The sequence below is a fragment of the Schistocerca gregaria genome, chromosome 1, assembly GCF_023897955.1.
Source record: "Schistocerca gregaria isolate iqSchGreg1 chromosome 1, iqSchGreg1.2, whole genome shotgun sequence".
In the NCBI taxonomy this organism is placed as follows: domain Eukaryota; kingdom Metazoa; phylum Arthropoda; class Insecta; order Orthoptera; family Acrididae; genus Schistocerca; species Schistocerca gregaria.
Genome location: NC_064920.1, coordinates 348447915 through 348460086, shown reverse-complemented (window position 1 = coordinate 348460086; position 12172 = coordinate 348447915). Strand labels below are relative to the sequence as shown.

General features: G+C 39.4%; 1 protein-coding gene across 3 annotated transcripts in view; it reads left to right on the top strand.

The window, feature by feature from the left end:
* LOC126345148 (uncharacterized) overlaps nt 1–12172 on the top strand; it is a 105291-nt gene that overhangs the window by 29216 nt on the left and 63903 nt on the right. The window lies entirely within an intron of this gene.

The following is a 12172-nucleotide window of genomic DNA, read 5'->3' as shown; positions in this document are numbered from 1 at the left end:
ATGGAGCACAAGTCTCTTTAACTGTGTTTAATCTGTTGTGTAATGAGTTTTCTACTTTACTGAAAACTGCTACTTGTTCCATGTTCTGCCACTCAAGAGCAGCTCCGTATGGTTAAACTATGTGACACTACTAACCACTTGAAGATACTGCTTTAATGCTGTGAAATCTGTTTTGAATAATTCATCACATCTGGTTTTGCAGTCTTATTCAAGTTCAATTTATTATGAATTTCCATGGCTGTGGCTACCCATGTCATAAAGCTGTACATCTGTTTTCTTATTACATTTTCCTATAAGTGCACAAGAAAGTTTTGACTTGTTTATAAAATATTTTTTGCTAAGGCTGAAGTGGCCCCTTTTTTCAGCTTAAAGGCCCTTTTCCATATTTTGCCTATTTGCTCATTTGAACTCTTTTTAAATATACATGTGGCATTTCTTGCAAATGAAATAAAAATCTTTAATCAGAACCATATCAACTGTCACAAGTTGAAGGTAAGTACCTCTTTCATATAAATCACCTTCATAGTTTGTAGTTTCATGACAGTGCTGTTATAATTTCACATTTGTCTAATAATGTTATAGAAATGTAGCATCAAGTTTTAATACTTGGGGCCGGGGTGGCTGAGCGGTTCTAGGCGCTGCAGTCTGGAACCGCGCAACCGCTATGGTCACAGGTTCGAATCCTGCCTTGGGCATGGATGTGTGTGATGTCCTTAGGTTAGTTAGGTTTAAGTAGTTCTAAGTTCTAGGGGACTGATGATCTCAGAAGTGAAGTCCCGTAATGCTCAGAGCCATTTGAACCGTGTTTAATACTTTGTATTTACCATTTTCCAATGAAATATAACAACTTCCAGAACTACAAAAGAAAATTCCTTCCTGTCCACAAATCATACAAGGTTACCAAAATTATCATATAAATACATTTACCTCAAAGAATTTAGGTTATGTGCAACCTAATCAAAGAATAAATATTTTGAATATAGGTATATAGAATGAACATCAATAAAATATGTTATAAATGTGTGTTATTCTATCTCAAGTCACTGGATTTTATAGTACATGATTTACTTAAAATTAAAAGGAGATCTAATGGCTGTCGTTACCTCCATGAAGGGAGTTTGTATGTAGTGTAGATACACACAATGAAGGATAAAAAGAAGCTATCCTAACTTTCAGAACTGTTACCTTCCACTCAGAAAGAAACTAAAGTTCTAAAAGCTGAGTTAGTTTTTTTTTTTTTTTATTTTTCTGTGCGTATGTCAACTTAACAGAAAAATTTGCCTCCAGAATATAAGTTCTTGTCAGCCATTTAGTCTCCTTGTAATCTTGTAGCTTTTCAAGTGAATTTACATATTGATACATTGTTTGCTTACAGTGTTATGGATTTTATATCAAGAGTAAATAATCGAAGAGACCTATTTCTTTCTAAAGTTATCTACTATTTTGGAATGTATCATAGGCAGTGTACTCCACAATGTTAATAGATATTAAACTGGCTGTGCTGTGTATGTTTACACTGTGTCTTTTGTAATACCTTATTCTGAATTTCTTAATTTTTGTTTCAGTTGAGTTTTGCAAAATTATTTACTGTATTTAGTCCAGTAAATCATTTTTGTTTGCTGTTTGTACATACGATACAGGACAGTTTAAGGGAACCCAATTAATTTATAGTTATTACCCAGCAGAACAAACTGGTCATTTGACATGATGGCAGCACTGTCATATTTATGCCCGAGAAGCAAGAAGGGGAGGTAGCAATAATGTACACTCCATTCGCAACAAGGAGAGCAGAATCACATTTTAAGCATTATTAAAATTGCTGAATGGTGTGACCATTTAGAACAGAATAGACAAAAAATATACATTATTTCTCACATGATCTGGTCAAAATGCTTCAGTCAGTTTCTGTAAGTCTACCTCCACTATAGTCCAATCCACGAGCTATAGCGGTTCGCTCATGTTGGGGCACAGAGGGGAATGGCGTTGTTTAAGATTGCAAGCGACAGTTGCAGTATGCATATGTGCATTTTTTCCTGTTGAAGGAATTGTATATCCTGCAAATTATCTCTTGCTTGCTTATGCAGTATTTATCACTTACCACCACCATCAGCAATGACAACTCGAAGCAACAGATGAAATATAAATTCACTAAACATCTCACTATGATTGCATTAGCTATGGCATTCAGAGCAGAGAGCTCAGAACACTACTGAATACATATTGGCTGTTGGAGTATGCATAACATAGTTACACAGAATAAGCCTAAACTTGACCGCCATTGTTCGTGCCTCCAACTACGTTGACGTAACTATTTTCTTCAATGGTGCCTGTTAATTCATTGTCTGTGGTTTCAATCACAGATGATATTGCCGAATCTTTGTTAGAATCTATGCCAACCAATATTATTATGTTCTCTGTTTCCCTGTCCATCAAAGTGTCTCTCCTCCAGTAGTCATTACACACTTTTTAACTTGGCACACAGTGTTTGAAATCTTATGTCATAACTGTAGAAGTTAATAAATAGGGCTGAATACCAATTGAATGCATTGTCTAGGGAGTAGTAGTTCTGCTTTATAATACCATGGTCCTGGGTTTGAATCCTCCTGTGTACTTCAGATTTTTCCTTGGCGCAAAGATTTGCGCAGGGGTCCACTCAGTCTTCTGAGAGCAATTCAAAAGCTTCTTGAATATAAAAGTAGCTAAATTGACACACAAGGCACTGAGGTAGTGTTACGTCAAAATTCTTGCACTAAGCAAAGTATCAAACTATGTTTGTTTTTTTAGCAGCAAAAGCTATTATTTGTTTGAGTTAGGGTGCAATATGCTAGACGTATTACTGCCACAGATCCCATTCTGCGGCAAGATTCCAGACCAGTTGTTAGGATTTAATTCAAGATTTTGTTGCAGCACTAGGTAGGGAACCATTTTCTTCCAAGATTTTGTCAGTGGAATAAGGAGAAGGAGGTTAGTGCTCCTTAATTATGTAAAAATTTTGCTCCCCTTGTCTCCACGTTTTTAAATTTATTTATTTATTTTTTTCCTCTTTTCTACATTATAGTCAGGCGTTTTCCTGGTATAGTCATAGTAGAGAAATGACTGCAAAATTAAACTCTGCATTCACCACAATGAAATTCTGTCTGACATCGTTGTTTGACAGTGCTTGTCAGACACTGTTGCTTTTCAGAATTTATTTACAATACAGTGAATATAAAAAAAAATAATTATTTGTTTATTCAGGCATCTTTTAAACTAAAATCCCACAGATGGGACAGTTTTTTCTCAAAGTTTATTTGCTGGGTGCTAAGCCCATTTCTGCATGGCATAAATTTTGAAGATTTTACAAAGGTGATTTTCATTTTATTGTTCATAATATTGCAAAAATCACTGTCAAATGATATATTATCTATAATGTTAATGAAATATTTATTCTTTTCAGTTTACTTGTTCTGTTTTGGGGTAGATACTTGAATGCAGCTCCGCTCTGTTGATTCTTTTCTGCTAATAAATAATCACCTTTGGCCATCTTGTCTTGTGTAACTCTACTTTGGTGATTTGGGCCTCAAATTCATTGGTTTTCCATTCAAGTAGCTTTTCAGTTATCCTCGCAAGGCTGAATGGCTGAATTCCCAACAGAAAAAAACTTTATGTGGTTGCTGGGAACTGAACTCTGGATGCCAGTATACTAGCCAGAAACATTGCTACTATATTACATGTTACCCTGCCTCTGTTGTGGTATTACACTATTATGACACTGGAATATTTCAAAGACCATCTATTGTGACAAAAATGTGTGTGATGAGTATTGGAAGAGAGATATTTTGATGGACAAGGGAAACTGAAAATGTAACAATATCAGTCAGCATCATGTCCCTCCTACTGTAATCTGCAAAGCACTGATTTAACATTGTTTGCTTCACATTTTTCTTGTTATCACTGTCGGTAAAATTAATGACAGTCTGTCAAGACTTACTGTCAAGGCATCTTACGTAAATGTTTTTCGCGACCACTTATGTTCACTGCAAGTTAATAGTGTGTGCATCCTTGGATTGGAATGTGACTGTGTTAGTTCCTGCTACAGCCAAATTATCACTGTAGCTTGCTGAGTAATACAGCTGGCAGGACGTCGTGGTGTGTGTCCAGCATGGTCAGTATGAATAATAATAAAAGGTGATGTAATACATAGTGATACTGCCTGTGAGCTGTTGTAAATGTAGTGCACCTTAGTGGTTAGTATCACTGGCTGGCATGATGTGGGTCATCATTTCAAATCCAACTATCAGCAATTTTTTGTTATTTGGTGTTTATCATGTATGCAGTGTTCTTGAAATACCCTATATTTGTAATGTCTGTACGTTCTGAAATATTTGATGTTTGTGTAAATATCAGCATTCTGGAATAATTGAAGTTTGTATAAATAGCTGCACTGTATGTCCCGGAGGTCAGTTCTGTTCTGGCTGTGTGTTGGTGTTCATAATAAACCCTATGAAATGATATAGGATTCAGTCAAGTTGCCAAATACAACAGGTGGGATGATGATGTGTTTGACAAAAACCTTCCCTCGATATATTGGTAAAAATACTTGTTCAAAACCGGTTGTAGGCAGAAAACATCTTCCGAGATTGTCCTAAATGCTTTCTCCGAAAATTATTTCGAGCAGTTAGACCACGAAACCCACGCGAATTGTAAATGGTTGTGAAAACACACTTGACCTCTTAGCCACAAACAATCCAGAGCTAATAGAGAGCATCATGACTGATACAGGGATTAGTGATCACAAGGTCGTTGTAGCTAGGCTCAATACCGTTTCTTCCAAATCCACCAGAAACAAACGCAAAATAATTTTATTTAAAAAAGTGGATAAAGTGTCACTAGAAGCCTTTCTAAGAGAGAATCTCCATTCCTTCCGAACTGACTATGCAAATGTAGACGAGATGTGGCTCAAATTCAAAGATATAGTAGCAACAGCAATAGAGAGATTCATACCTCATAAATTGGTAAGAGATGGAACTGATCCTCCATGGTACACAATACAGGTCCGAACGCTGTTGCAGAGGCAACGGAGAAAACATGTGAAGTTCAGAAGAACGCAAAATCCCGAAGATTGGCTAAAATTTACAGACGTGCGAAATTTGGCACGGACTTCAATGCGAGATGCCTTTAATAGGTTACAACGAAACATTGTCTCAAAATTTGGTAGAAAATCTGAAGAAATTCTGGTCATATGTAAATTACACAAGCGGCAAGACGCAGTCAATACCTTTGCTGCGCAGTACCGATGGTACTGTTACCGACGACTGTGCCGCTAAAGCGGAGTGTTATTGAACGCAGTTTTCCGAAATTCCTTCACCAGGGAAGACGAATGGAATATTCCAGAATTTGAAACACGAACATCTGCTAGCATGAGTTTCTTAGAAGTAGATACCTCAGGGGTTGCGAAGCAACTCAAATCGCTTGATACGGGCAAGTCTTCAGATCCAGATTGTATACCGATTAGGTTCCTTTCAGATTACGCTGATACAATAGCTCCCTACTTAGCAATCATATACAACTGCTCGTTCACCGATAGATCTGTACCTACAGATTGGAAAATTGCGCAGGTTGCACCAGTGTTTAAGAAGGGTAATAGGAGTAATCCATCGAACTTCAGACCTATATCATTGATGTTGGTTTGCAGTAGGGTTTTGGAGCATATACTGTATTCAAACATTATGAATCGCCTCGAAGGGAACGATCTATTGATACATAATCAGCATGGTTTCAGAAAACATCGTTCTTGTGCAATGCAGGTAGCTCTTTATTCGCACGAAGTAATGGCCGCTATCGACAGGGGACCTCAGGTTGATTCCGTATTTCTGGATATCCGGAAAGCTTTTGACACCGTTCCTCACAAGCAACTTCTAATTAAGCTGCGAGCCTGTGGGGTATCGTCTTAGTTGTGCGACTGGATTCATGATTTCCTGTTAGGAAGGTCGCAGTTCGTAGTAATAGACGGCAAATCATCGAGCAAAACTGAAGTGATATCAGGTGTTCCACAGGGAAGTGTCCTGGGACCTCTGCTGATCCTGATCTATATATATATGACCTGGGTGACAATCTGAGCAGTTCTCTTAGGTTGTTCGCAGATGATGCTGTAATTTACATCTAATAAGGTCGTCCGAAGACCAGTATCAGTTGCAAAGCGATTTAGAAAAGATTGCTGTATATTGTGGCAGGTGGCAGTTGATGCTAAATAACGAAAAGTGTGAGGTGATCCACATGAGTTCCAAAAGAAATCCGTTGGAATTCGATTACTCGATAAATAGTACAATTCTGAAGGCTGTCAATTCCACTAAGTACCTGGGTGTTAAAATTACGAACAACTTCAGTTGGAAAGACCACATAGATAATATTGTGGGGAAGGCGAGCCAAAGGTTGCGTTTCATTGGCAGGACACTTAGAAGATGCAACAAGTCCACTAAAGAGACAGCTTACACTACACTCGTTTGTCCTCTGTTAGAATAATGCTGCGCAGTGTGGGATCTTTACCAGGTGGGATTGACGGAGGACATCGAAAGGGTGCGAAAAAAGGGCAGCTCATTTTGTGTTATCACGTAATAGGGGAGAGAGTGTGGCAGATATGATACACGAGTTGGGATGGAAGTCATTAAAGCAAAGATGTTTTTCGTCGCGGCGAGATCTATTTACGAAATTTCAGTCACCAACTTTCTCTTCCGAATGCGAAAATATTTTATTGAGCCCAATCTACATAGGTAGGAATGATCACCAAAATAAAATAAGAGAAATCAGAGCTCGAACAGAAAGGTTTAGCTGCCCGTTTTTCCCGTGCGCTGTTCAGGAGTGGAATGGTAGTGAGATAGTATGATTGTGGTTCGATGATCCTCTGCCAAGCACTTAAATGTGAATTGCAGAGTAGTGATGTAGATGTAGAAATGCATACTTCGATGGCACGGCCCAGCAGTGTTTCGAGAACAAGGAGAAGTTTATTAGCAGGAATCGATTCCATGCAGACCTGAGGAATACATTTGGCGACAATCAGCAGTAAGTCTGCTTAGCAGAAGAACAACTGTAGAATAGGACTCAATGGTATGCAGAAATGACACAGTCCTACATACAGAATGTTTAGGGGCTATGCCACATTGTGAAGTCAGATATTACAGAAACTGACAAAATTTCACGCTTCATGAAAGCAGCTGCGGAAGACATGTACCAAGCTCTTCTGGCAAAGGATGTCACACTAACATGAGTAATTTATCATATGGTGCCACTCCATCAAGGAAACGCAACAGAAAAAAATTGAAGAAAATGACACTAGCTGCAGTTATGAAAGACCACCACAACCTCATCTCCTCCATATACCTTGTCGTGAGAGATGAAATACAGCATTTATGGCAACCAGAACTGTTGGACTGTGTAATCAAGAGACAGCAGCCATGAATGTTGACCCAATAAATATCAGCATTTTGCGAAAGTCTGCCATTTCTCCAATGCGCCCCAAAAAATCGACTTAACGCTGCTACCATCAAATGACAACCAAGCATCCTTCCAATACAGATGCAATCAACTCCTATGATAAGTATAACAGCCTATAAAAGAACAGACATTTGCAGGAGAGACAACAACATGCCAGTCTGTTCTACTGTGTATGCCATGGACACAATGAACCTTCCACAAAAAAAAGAATCTGAGCTTTTGAGGGATAACATACTGCCGGAAGTCAACCACCACAATGGCTGTACTCTCACCAGCCAACTGAAGATGATTATTGTTGACCTGTAGGACAATGCCATCATCATACCCTCAACAATGTCCCTAACCAACACACACTAGCACGTCCCTGTCACCATACTGAGGTACTATCTGGTCGCCTAGCTGTTGACTAAAGGAAAACTAAGCAAGGTGACAATCTATGGAGGTGAGGCTTTTACAGATGTAAATACTCCATGGGTGACAGTCCACAAAGTGTTAGGAAATCTCATTGATGGCCAACCAGTATGGAGGCTTGTCAACTCAGGGACATCCGTTACTGTAATGTCAGATGGTTGTCATCGTCAGCTAAAATACACTATGTTCTGTGATGCCAAAACAATTGAGCTGAAAGCTGCAAATGAAAATTGTGCTATCTGACAAACATATATTGCAAGATTGCCTTCAATGACAGAACACTGCCCTCCAAATTCGTGGTTTTAACGGAATGTTATTCTCAGATGGGACTTCTTGCAGCCATCAGTGTTGAAAATCAGGACTCCATACTGACAAAGGTGTTACAACAAGCACACATAACAATGACTGCTCTGGGCAAGTGTTTGCCATTTAAGACATTGCTATTGTGCCATCATAAATAAGGTGAGTTTCAATGGGAAATCGAGATACCCATTTGAACCGTGAAGCTATTGTCAACTGCACAACAGAAATCTACATACTAGTGAAAATCATAAGCATTGTAGGTGGGCAAGGAGAACTTTGGACCACAAACTGTTATGAGCAGTCCAACTCATCCCTAAAGGTATTATACAGGGACAGCAAAACCAGTCTAGAAAAGGTAGCTTAGTGTCATTCATAAGGAATAGTATTTCGCTACCATTACGGACAATGCAGGGTAAGTAATTACTGTAAACTGTCAGTAGGATCAGGCATTACCGAGGAACAGTGCATTGAGTGATTACCATTCTTTTCCAGATGTCAAAGCTTCCAAATCCAGTGTGGAGAAAAGACAGACAAAACAGCCCATGGTAAAACATCATATCGGGACAGAATCATCCATTAATCAGCCAGCACTCATATAATGTATTGCTGGCCGAACAATAGATTATTGTTGACCCTCTAAAGCGGTCCTCGTGAAAGAGGAGGAGGGGGGGGGGTCACATGACATTTCTGCATCGACCACCATGGACTGAACAAATTTGCCTTCAAACTTGTGATGGACAACAGCTTCGATGCCTTAAATGGACAGGTGCTTTGCTATCTGAAGACAGTTGAAGAATGCTTAAGCCACTTGAGTCACATTGAAGTATGATCAGATTACAGGCCTCCACTTTAATCTAAAACAGTGACTCTTTGCTGTCCAAGAAATGAAAATCTCGGAGAATGTAGTGAATGGCGATGGAGTCTGTGACGACCCAGAGAAATTAAGTGCAGTCAGATTTTCTGTGTCCTTGAAGCATTCATGATGCGAGAAATTTTCTCGGAATGTGCTAATACTACTAGTGATTCTTGAAGGACTTGTGTACCAAGGCATATACCTTGAAAGAATTGCAGTAGAGAGACATCAAATTTTCCTGTAATGAGGCACAAGAAAGCTCCTTCCTTGTCCTCAATGAGGCACAAGAAAGCTCCTTCCTTGTCCTCAATGAGGCACTCCAGTGCTAGCATTGTACAGGACTTTTCCCAAAAGATCCTGGATTTTTTTTTAAATCATTTATTTAATAGCAGTTTACAATATTTTCGGAATTTTTCTAAGTATTCTCTCCTTTCTTCTCTGCACCATTGGCAACCCTTACCCAATCACTGAAGACGGCCCAGAAGTCATCAAGGGAATCTCCTTCAGCACAGCCATCAAAGCTGCCTTTACCACTTTCAGCATTCTTTGCGTAGTTCCTTTCAGTGTTCTCTTAATCCTTGGCAAAAAAAAGAAGTCCACTGGTGCCAAAATAGGGCTGTACAGTGGCTGGTGTAGCATTGCCACACACATTTTGGCCAGCAACTTGGAGACGATGAGCACAATGTAGCTTGACACATTGTTATGATGTGTGATCCAACTGTCACGAATTTTTCATTGGTCATGTTGAACACTGTTGCACCACTATTTGAGCATTCACAATAAAACTCCTTGTTGACTGTTTGTCCTTATGGCATGACTTCGCTGTGAACCACATCTTTTGTGTCAAAAAATGATGAGCATTCCCTTGATTCGCAATTTGCTCATCCTTGCTGCACTCTCATATGTGAAACTTGATCAATCTTTGCATTTACACAGGAACACTCCAGGGGGTTGGCACACCACAAATAAATAACAAAGTAGTCTTTTAAAATCTTTCTGCTGAAACTCCAGAAATTGCAAAGTTTCTTGTGGATGACATCATTTTGAAGTACAAAGTACCCTGTGTGATGGTCTCTTATCACTCTTATTATGGAAAAGTTTTCCAGACAAGACTAGTGTATGAAACAGACTACTTTGACGATGTAAATAAAACAGAAAGAAACTTCCACATGGGAAAAATATATTAAAAACAAAGATTCCAAGACTTACCAAGCGGGAAAGCGCTGGCAGACAGGCACATGAACAAAACACACAAACACACACACAGAATTACGAGCTTTCGCAACTGGCAGTTGCTTCGTCAGGAAAGAGGGAAGGAGAGGGAAAAATGAAAGGATGTGGGTTTTAAGGGAGAGGGTAAGGAGTCATTCCAATCCCGGGAGCGGAAAGACTTCCCTTAGGGGAAAAAAAGGACAGGTGTACACTCGCACACACACACACACACACATATCCATCCGCACATACACAGACACAAGCTTTCCTGACGAAGCAACTGCCAGTTGCGAAAGCTCGTAATTCTGTGTGTGTGTTTGTGTGTTTTGTTCATGTGCCTGTCTGCCAGCGCTTTCCCGCTTGGTAAGTCTTGGAATCTTTGTTTTTAAAACAGACTACTTTCTTACACTGTGTAGGTGAAATCTAGCTGCACATATTCAGCCTGTAAGCCCTACTGCCCTTAGCTTTTATATGTTTGTTCGTACACTGCACTCTCATTTGTGAAACCCGATCAAACTTTGCATTTACACAGCAACACTCTAGGAGTGTTGGGTGCACCACAAAATAAATAACAAGCTAGTCTATTAAAATCTTAATATATTGTTGAGGGCTACATCCTACAATTTGGTTGGTGTACATAGTAACAATAGTTATTCATAGCTACAAGTGACATTCATCAGAGTTCACAGAGCTTCTTGGACCAACAACTAATTCTGGTTACCAAGACACTGCTCCCTTTACCAAAATAACTGTTGTTGTTGTTGCCTTCAGTCATGAGACTGGTTTGATGCAGCTCTCCATGCTACTCTATCCTGTGCAAGCTTCTTCACCTCCCAGTACTTACTGCAACCTACATCCTTCTGAATCTGCTTAGTGTATTCATCTCTTGGTCTCCCTCTACGATTTTTACCCTCCACGCTGCCCTCGAATGCTAAATTTGTGGTCCCTTGATGCCTCAGAACATGTCCTACCAACCGGTCCCTCCTTCTTGTCAAGTTGTGCCACAAACTCCTCCCCGATTCTGTTCAATACCTCCTCATTAGTTATGTGATCTATCCATCTAATTTTCAGCATTCTTCTGTAGCACCACATTTCGAAAGCTTCTATTCTCTTCTTGTCCAAACTATTTGTCGTCCTTGTTTCACTTCCACACATGGCAACACTCCATGCAAATACTTTCAGAAACGATTTCCTGACATTTAAATCAATACTCTATGTTAACAAATTTCTCTTCTTCAGAAACGCTTTCCTTGCCATTGCCAGTCTACATTTTATATCCTCTGTACTTCGACCATCATCAGTTATTTTGCTCCCCAAATAGCAAAACTCCTTTACTACTTTAAGTGTCTCATTTCCTAATCTAATTCCCTCAGCATCACCCGACTTAATTCGACTACATTCCATTATCCTCGTTTTGCTTTTGTTATTGGTCATCTTGTATCCTCCTTACAAGACGCTGTCCATTCCGTTCAACTGCTCTTCCAAGTCCTTTGCTGTCTCTGACAGAATTACAATGTCATCAGCTAACCTCAACATTTTATTTCTTCTTCATGGACTTTAATACCTACTCCAAATTATTCTTTTGTTTCCTTCACTGCTTGCTCAATATACAGATTGAATAACATCGGGGACAGGCTACAACCCTGTCTCACTCCCTTCCCAACCACTGCTTCCCTTTCATGCCATCTGGTTTCTGTACAAATTGTAAATAACCTTTCGCTCCCTGTATCTTACCCCTGCCACCTTAAGAATTCAAAAGAGAGTATTCCAGTCAATATTGTCAAAAGCTTTCTCTAAGTCTACAAATGCTAGAAATGTAGGTTTGCCTTTCCTTAATCTATTTTCTAAGATACGTCGTAGGGTCAGTACTGCCTCACGTGTTCCAACATTTCTGCAGAATCCAAACTGATCTTCGCTGAGGTC